The sequence below is a fragment of the Mustela nivalis genome, assembly GCF_964662115.1.
Source record: "Mustela nivalis genome assembly, chromosome: 2".
NCBI classification, from domain to species: domain Eukaryota; kingdom Metazoa; phylum Chordata; class Mammalia; order Carnivora; family Mustelidae; genus Mustela; species Mustela nivalis.
In genome coordinates, this window is record NC_139021.1 from 152,178,973 (window position 1) to 152,188,892 (window position 9,920).

Sequence of the window (9,920 nt, forward strand, 5' to 3'; positions counted from 1 at the left end):
TCTTGTAGACTTAATAACCTGTGTTTCCTCTTTCTGGAAAAGTCCTCTCTCTCTATCTTCACCACTCTGCCCCCTACCTCACCCTCCTCCTCTCCCCATCTCCCCAGTCCCCATGCATACTTTCTTTCATTTCCCACAAGAGAAACACTGATCCTTCCTGATTCATTTTCTGTGCCCACTTCACTTCAAAGGCCAACTTAAATTAGGTGCCCTTCCTCCATACTCCTTTGGCATCACAGCACTTACTAAGCTGAATTGTAGCTGGTTTTCTCATCTTCCTCCTTGCATCTGATTGGAGGGCTTCTGGAGGGCAGTGATTGATGCTTTGATCCCAGCATTTTATTTGGCACAGAGTAGACTCTCAGTAAATGATGGGCAAGAGATGTCACAATGCCATGCTTCACAGAGTTGGTTGAAGAGCCAATGAAGTGAGGCAAAGGAGACTGAGTTTCAAATGGCAAGGCCCTTTTTAGGTGTTAGTTAGTTTTGACACAATGGAGTATGCAAAAAAAAAAGGTTCTATTGTCCTCATATTTACGCAGAAATTTAGAACAGCTGTTGCTTGTTACAATGAATAAAGGGAGTTAGGAAGCCAACGAATCTTTACTGATCATTTTCTCTGTGCCAGACTCTTTTCACATATTCTTATTAATCCCTCCCCCAATCCTGGAAGTAGATATTAACATCTCCATTTTAGAGAAGAAGATAGTGGAGCTCAGAAAGGCCCTTGCCAACATCTCACAGCTAGTAAGTGGCAGAGCCAGGATTTGATCCAGATCTGTCTGCCTCAGAACCCATGTTTGCTCCCCTACCGGATTTTACTTTGGCAAAGTAAAGAATCTTGGGTCATAGATAATTACCTTGCTCATACCTATTCTGCCCATCCCCCATTCCACAGATCTGGGGTGGGGGGGAGTGGGGGGTGCTCTAGGAGAAATTGCCTATGGCATGCAGCCCAGTGGTGGCTGAGTTGGGGATGGCCCAGGAACCTGCCCTAGTGCTGACCAGATACCCAGAAGCCAGGAAGGTGCTGCATTTTTTTTTTTTTTTTTTACATAACCAAAGGGAAAGATATTGACCCACAGAGGAAGTCAGCAAATCCACAAACCACTGGAGTCTGATAGTTAAATAAGTGTATTTTTCAAGCTGCTTTTATATCACAAATTAAGGAACATAGGACTTTTAGAAATGATGGTGAAACAAAGTCAGTATTATACATCCAAGAAGAGGAAGGTGAGAACCAACCATAGCATATATTATAAAGTAGTCTGGATTATTATTAAGAACAAAATCATTTACATATTATTATATAAATTGTATTATATTATGTTATATATACTATTATAATCATAATAGATAAAATCATGTTAAAACAAAATCTTGACTATGATATGAAGGCCTATTTAATCAGTTTGTCCCAACCTTTCAAATATAAAACCTGCAGGAAGTTTGCAAAGTGTTTTGTGGGTACACCTGGGGAGGTAGGATTATAACATCAGGCTGAAGCACATTTGAATCTCACATGGAAGGCACAGAGCCATCACGAGAACACAGTATGTATTTTAACCATTAATAAAGGACTAGCTTCCTTTACTCAGGCTGCTCCTTCAGTCGTGAAGCAATAGACACATGTTCATGCACACACACACACACACACACACACACAGCTGGAAAATTCCTATGCATTTTTCAAGGTGCTGCTCAACTGTGATGTGTTTGGAAAGCCCTTCCAGATATGCTTAGGGAGAATTAATTATTTTCTCCTCTGCATGCTCATTGATCTTTGTACATACTTCCACTGTAGTTCCTTTTCACACTATGCTGTGGCTAGTGCCTCCACTGCTGGACCAAGATTTCAACAAGGGGAAGAACCATCTCTTAACATCTCACTATTCTCAGAGGCTATCTCGGTGCTAGACAATAGATGCTCAATAAACCTGAAGACTACCTGAAAGGAAATGTTTACTGCACCTTATACCCTCTAGATACCACTAGAGGGCAATATAATCAAGATTACCGAACACCACTGACGTAGTTCCAGATGAATAAATAGCTTCCAAAAAAAAAAAAAAATCTATCTTCTTTTTCAGATGTTCTTTGTATTTTTCTTTTCTTTTCCTTTTTTTTGGGTGGGGCGCATGCCTGTTGATAAATTCTGTAGTTTGGTTTGAGCAAACATCCCACAAATATAAAAAGAACACTTCAAATAGAGGCTAAGTGCCAGAGCGCCAAGGCGTCTAGGGATTAAGTCCCTGGACTGGAGAGAAGAAACCAGCCACTACAAATGGGATTAGAGATGCTCCTTATTCCTCTCAGACATGAAGCAGGATCTGAAACATTGGTGCTCCATCTTTTCATGTTTTAAGAGGCTTGATCCTCCACATTCCTCCAACGGTGAAGTTAAACATCACCGCATTTAAGGACAAGCGGCGGGACGGGGGAATTACATCTCAGGGGCGTGGGCTGCAGGGGCACAAAGCCGGCTCAACTTTCCTCTAGATAATTTCTGTGTATCTCTCCCTGAGGCGTAGCCTTTCCACAGCTGGTTTTCCTTCGGTTCACATTTCAGGTCCCTGGCAGGACAAGCATTCAAGGGACAAGTTTCTAATGAGACATCTCCTCTGTAAAATGTAATAAACCTCCGAGGAAACGCCCCTCGGGGACCATTGTCTCCATGCCAGGGGACACCTCCGTGAAACCCTTCCAGCCCTTCCAGGCACAAGGAAGCGCTGTGCCCGTTTAGCTTCCCTAGTTCTTTGTTCCCCCCAGTAGCCACTCCTTTTCCCCCCTTCTCCTGCCTTCCTTCCCCCTCATACTGTGTTTTTGCAGGTACTTGCCTCTGCTCCCCTCCTAGGTGGTTACTCCTGTGGGGTCGAGACAGGTTTCTGCATTCTTGAAGTCCGAAGAGTATCTATTAATACCTTTCATATAGTTGGTGCTCCGTAAATTTTGTTTCATGAAACCAAATGGAAAGGAGTCCCTATTCCACTAATTGTGAATCTAATACCTGCTTTTTAATTTTTTTTTATTTCTTTAAAGCCTGCTTTAAAAAAAAAATTTTTTTTTTTTGGTCTATTTCCACTTTTTCACACAGCTGATTGAGCAGCAGCACTTACCAGTTTTAAACTTGGATAGACTCTTGTTTGATTAAAAAGCTTTCTATCATAAACATTTAGAACTGTTGCCATGATTTAGCTATCAGTTATATAATTGCTTAGCCTAACTAGTTCCCTCATCTGTGTCTTTAGAATGGGGTGTGGACCAAAATAGGTTTTTTTAGATTTTTAAAATTTTTGCGAGAGCGAGAAATCACGAGCATGAGTGGGAGTGAGGGGCTGAAGGAGAAGCAGACTCCCCTCTGAGCAGGAAGCCCAAGGCAAGACTTGATCCCAGGATCCTGGGATCATGACCTGAGTAGATGGCAGCTGCTTAACAACTGAGCCAAGCAGGCGCCCAGTAACAGGTTTTTTTTTTTTTTTTAAACAAATTAATAACTAATATCTTTTTTGTTACTGTCCCCTGCCCAACAAGCCTGTGTTTTGAATGATTTGGCCAATCGAATTGCATTTCTACATACAAACAAGTTTATTATCTAATGAATTCAAAACATAATTGGCAACCGTTGAACAACTGTGGTTGTAATACAGACTTAATATAATTCTAGCCCAAATCCTTTAGCATTTATCATTTATTTGTTCTACGTTCTGTTCTTAATATTGGGCATAATGGGGATAATGTCTGTTCCAGTGGAGCTGAAAACAGAGAAGCTTTGTGGTTATCAAGATCAATTAAATCCATTTAGCAGTATTTAATAATAAATGTATGACTTAATGTTGGGTTTTTAAAGTTGGAAACTGCTTGTAGTTTCTGTTTCCTATGTCTAGAGATCCTCTTTGTCTAGGAAACCAGTGCACTAGAAGCATTCTGAGGTCTCCCTACCTTACTCTGCTTGCATTTGTCTCGATCATCCCCATTTTCTATTACAATGTAAAAAGTTACCACAAATTTAGTTGCTTAAGATAATACCCATTTATGATCTTATAGTTCTGTAGGTCAGAAGTCCAGGCAGGCTTTGGGTGGGTTCTCGGCTTAGAGTCTCACAAGGCTGGGGTCCAAGTGCCGGCCAGCTGGCTCCTGTGGGGAGGTTCTGGGAAGAACCCGCTCAGAAGCTCACTGAAGCTGTTGAAGTTACTTGAGCTGTGACTTCCTGGCTGACAGTCACTGAGGCCTCTCTCTCAGATCCTTAAGGCCACTCAACCTTCCTTCTTATGGCCTCCTCCATCATCAAAGCCATGATGGCGCATGAAGTCCTTCTCACACTTTGAATCTTTCTGCTTTTGCTGCCAGCCAGAGAAAGCACACCACTTTTCAGGACCCATGTGATTAGATGAGATCCACCATCGCTCTATCTTAAGGTCAGCTGTGCCACATAACCCAAACACGAGAGAGATCTCATCAGATCCGTGGTGGCTGGATATTAGGGCAGGATGTCTTTTAGGACCACTTCAGAAATTCTGCCTCTGATATTGACCAACAGAATTTCCGCCTCAAGCAGTCACTGGGAGAACTCTGTTGGCACACAGGAAGATTTCACCCAAGCCACAGATAAGGTTTTCAGAATCATATAAGGTTATCTTATTTAACTGAATGGAGGTCTCTTTTTTTTTGAATGGAGGTCTTTTAAAAGTGCATGTTGCAGGGCACCTGGTTGGCTCAGTCAATTAAGCCCCAGACTCTTTGATTTCAGCTCAGGTCATGATCTCAGGGTTCTGAGATGGAGCCTGGCATGGGGCTCTGCCCTCAGAGTCTGAGATTCTCTCTCTGCCCGGACATCCCCCACCCCCACTCACGCACGCGCACTCTCCCTTTGTGAATAAATAGATAGATAGAAAACTAGATAAATAGATAAATAAATAGACAGATGGATAAATGGATAAAAAGATCAATTAATCAATCTTTTAAAAAAAACCACAGTGCATGTTGCAATTTTATAGAAAACATTCTAAGATTGTTTTGGTCCGTTTTTCTTCGTATCATTTCCTCAGAAAAAGATTATTTTTTTAGGAAAGTAAAAGGTTAACTACAAATACAATGAGCACCTCCAAGTAGAAAGAATATTAATATTAATGAGGCGTCATTTACGGAAAGCATTTTATGCCTAATCCTCTAAGATGTGGGTAAATAAACAGTACAATTTTCTTTTGGCTATTTTAATCTGCCACTTACTAAATTTTAGCATTTCACTATCTTATCAGCAGAGTATAGATATGATGAGCTAATATCTGAAAGAGGAAGATGACAATAAATGTGTATATCAATTTTATGTAACATTTTTTACTTTTGTAAAGTTGAAGAGTAAAAGAGTTCTCAGTTTTACTTAAATTTTCTGTTCTGACTGTTGACTGTTTGAGGTGACAGTTCAATTTTCACTAAGTAATGATTACATAAAACCCGTTTTCTCCACTTCACCACATAAGAAGTATAACAATTGTCATCATTGTGGTTGCAATGGAATCATTTCTTAGGATAGCAAAGCAGAAAATAGATGACTTTAAGTTTCAAGAGCAGTTATCCTTGGCAGATGTATTAGGGACAAATGACTTAAACCTTCAAAATAAAATTCATTAGATATGATTTAGTTAAACTTTTAACACTTAACCTACATATTTTCCTTAGGAGTTTTTCAAACTGTTTATGAGTCAAATACCTCTACTCTCTGAAAATGAGATCTATCTAAACATATTGACTGGGTCATTTGTCACATACTTCAAAATCACCGGGAGTATCTTGTCTAACATAAAGATTCTAGGGCCCGTCTCAAAGTTAGTTTTAATTTTAGAAGGTCTTCCTGGACCACCTTTATCTGGTTTATAAAATCAGTAGTTCAGTCACCAATTAGCCAACATGATTGATCTGTTACTATATAGCAGGCACCATACTGCCATGGGTGTTTAGGATACAAAAATTACCAAACCATCTCCAGGAAGTTTAGAGTATAGTTAATGGTCTTCCAACCGCAACACCTAGGACTTATATTGTTGCAAGTAACACACACACACGTACCAAACAAATTTTTTCTCAAAAGAAGCAGGAATTAATGAGTCAGACAAGTTGAGGGGCCCATCACTGTCATTGGACACATTAAATAACTGGTTCCTTTTATCCCTTTCCTTTCTGCCCTCCATAGTGTCAGAGTCATTCTGAAAAAAAAAAAAAGGTGTTCCTAGCTCCCAGGGAAATTGCTTCCTCTATTACATCTTGGAAGAGAGAGGAGACTGTTCCTACAAGTTCTCTGTGTAAGGAAGCATGCTCTCCTAAAAGTTCCCAGAAAACACCTTTTTGCCTCTTGTTACCATGAGTTGGGTCATGTACCCATTCCTGAGCCAAATACTGAGGTCAAGAGAAGGGATTGTGGCTGACTGATTCTGAGACATATGCCCACTCCTTCAACCAGACATAGAGACATAGTCTCCTAAAATACAGTGGGTAAAGATGGGAAGTACGTTTACCAAAAGGAAGATACTACAATGCCCACTATATATCCCAGACTCTGCAGTCACCCCAGGGGTGTGCTCGCATACCAGAAGGTACATTCCTATAGACTCTAACATGAAGACCAAACCTTTCCTCATTCCCCTACCTGATGATTCTTGCAACTTGGCAGCTCTAATCTTGGAGGAAGGCTGAAAGTCTTCATTTTAATAAGTTTCAAGAGAGTCAGTCTACTGCATATAAAAGTTTGAAGATCATTGCACTATACTATAAACTTCTTGGGGATAGTTTCATAATTCTTATATCCTAAACATAATTCTTGTATGTTGCCTGTTATATGGTAACTGATCAGTAATGTCAGTTAATTGATCATTGAATTACTGACTTTATCAACCAGACAAGAATGGTCCAGGAAAGCCTCCTGAAATTAAAATTTTCAAGGGGTGCCTGGGTGGCTCAGTCAGTTAAGCATCCAACTCTTGATTTTGGCTCAGGTCCTGATCTCAGGGTTGTGGGCTCAAGTCCCCAAGTCAGGCTCTGCACTCAAGAGTCTGCTCGTCCCTCTCCCTCTGCTCCTCCTCTTGCTTGCATTAGCTCTCACTCTCTGTCTCTATGTTTAAAATAAATAAATACAACCTTTAAAAAATTAAATTAAAACTTTCAGTGGCACAACATCTATAGTGATGGATAACTGAGGACAGTGACGTTCAACCTGGCTTTTCTGGATTTGTAAGACAAGTGTCTCATCAGCAACCATGGAAATTATATTAGGGACCATCACTAAGAATCTAGATTTGTCCCTGGAAATGGGTTTCCAAAAGAGGTTTGTAATGAGCGTAATTATAAAAGCCTATAAGTATCATGGTAGTTGTAGAACTTCTTGACTTTCACCATGAACTTCTTTACCAATGTATTACAACTTCTATGTTGAAAGCATTTTTTCAAGTAGATGTTCTAGTGCCATTTAGCATTTTGTCACTAAGCCAAGCCCCTGCATGATGAAAAGAAGGACCAGATAAAAGAAACTATGGTCCTTGATCATCAGAATGCATTAACACAGACCCTAAAGCCAGGAACTTCTTGAAATTCTGGAACGCATCCTCTTGTTGGCAATCCTCATGTCACACAATACCTTTGCCTTGTGGCTGATGAAGTCACTCAGCTTCAGTTCCCTGTGAAGAAAAATATGGCAGGAACAGTGTTGACCTAGGAAAGTTTAATGTACCTGCTTTGTTTTTAGAGATTAACCGTGTGAGTGCTAATGCCTCTACCAAAACAGTGATACTGGGAACCTCAATTTCATATTTGTCTGCCTTTTCAAAATGAACCCTCATACCTCATGTGTTTAAATAACACAGTTTACTAAAAATCTTTCCAAAATGTCCTCTGCCACTTTCCTGATCAAAGCATGATTGTAACATAGTAACATTTGCAGAGCCTACAAAGGCAGAGTCTCTGTGAAGCATTTAACATTCATCTGTTCAATATTTGTTATTCCTGTGGGCCAAGAGGTTGCAAAAGGTTGGGGATTCTCTGTATCTGTCTCCAAAAAACTCCGGAGGCAATAGTAATTATTAGCCAAATGCTTAACGTGGATTGTCACCTCGTAAGGGTTGATTATTTTAGTACCTCTAAAAGAAATTGTTCCTTTAGGATGTTAGACAACAGAGAGGTGTTGGATAGGCCTTCAGTAGCAGTGTTTCACTATGGCCAAATCTGAGTTTACAACACCCTAAATGGTAAATAATTCAGGATTTCAAAAGAAATAAAATATAACTAGGGACGCCTGGGTGGCTCAGTGGGTTAAGTAAGCCTCTGCCTTCGGCTTAGGTCATGATCTCAGGGTCCTGGGATCAAGTCCCACATCGGGCTCTCTGCTCAGCAGGGAGCCTGCTTCCCCTCTCTCTCTGCCTGTCTCTCTGCCTACTTGTGATCTCTCTCTGTCAAATAAATAAATAAAATCTTTAAAAAAAAAAAGAAATAAAATATAACTCTATTCCTGGCATAAACATTTTTTGAACTTTTCTGTATTGTGGAGTATAAAGAGATGAATTTGCACACTTTACTAGATATGATTCTTTAATTCCCCCCTCTGTACAATGGGGTTGAGTTCTGTGAATCCAAATAAAGCAAACCTTACTTAAAATGCAGTTCGTGGCCACCTGGGTGGCTCACTCAATTAAGTGTCTGCCTTCGGCTTAGGTCATGATCCCAGCGTCCTGGGATGGAGGCCCACTTGTGGCTCCCTGCTCAGTGGGAAGCCTGCTTCTCCCTTTCCTTCTGCCACTCCCCCTGCTTGGGCTCTCTCACTCTGTCAAATAAATAAAATCTTTTTTAAATGGGGGGGGGGGGGATCTGGAGGCCAAAAGGGGGAGCTCTCACACTCTACCATTTAGTCAAGCATTGACACAGACTAGGAAGAATCCTAGCTTACTACTCCTGCATGAGGGGGTAGGAAGAATTTCTCCTTGCCTAGCCAGCAAGCTCAGCCAGTAAGAAACCATCATCAGCCTGAACTGTCCATTTCCTCCAATGACCTTCAGTTCAAAGCAGTCGCTCCCAACTTCCTCCTTTTCTCTGTAAAATTTCCTCTCCTTTGGTCTCCAGACTTGCTTATGTTTTCCCACAGCTTGCATGTTCTGAATTGCAATTTCTCCTATCTACTGTTTTACTTTTTTTTTCTAAGTAGGCTCCATACCCAGAATGAAACCCAACATGGGGCTTGAACTCACAACCTTGAGATCAACACCTGAGCTCAAATCAAAAGTCAGGTGATTAACCATCTAAGCCACCCAGGTGCCCCTGCTGTTTTTCTTTTAAGGTCAACAGTTCCTATTCCATAACAATATTAAAAGTAAGGTTCCTGAAGAGAATACTTGGAGAGCTCTTAGCACAAACTTGTTACCCAGTAAGTACTCATTAGATTTATTAAAGTGTATCACAATTCACGCACCTTGGTGGCTCAGACAGTTAAGTATCTGATTTCAGCTCAGGTAGGGATCTCAGAGTCCTGGGACCCAGCCCCACATTGAGCCCTGCCTCACGCTCTGAGCTAAGTGGAGAATCTGCCTCCTCTTCTTCCCCTCCCCTTTTTCATGCTCTTTCTCTCAAATAAATAAAAAAATATTTTTTTCTAAAATGCATCGCAATTCACAAAGCACTTTGTTTCTCATTTTGATTCACAATATCCATGCAAGGATAGAGAAACTAACCAAAGACAGAGTGGTTTTGCCAAAGCCACATACTTCGTTAAAAACTGGAAGAACCAGAACTAAAAGCCAATGTTCAAAACTCCTAATTTTAACCTTTCCAGTACTTTGAGTTGAAATACATACAGAGTCACCTTTTCTAACTCTGATGGGAAATGCTTGTACAATAGCTTGTACAAAGGTTATTGCAATTTCCAAACTATTACTCTTAGAATTAAG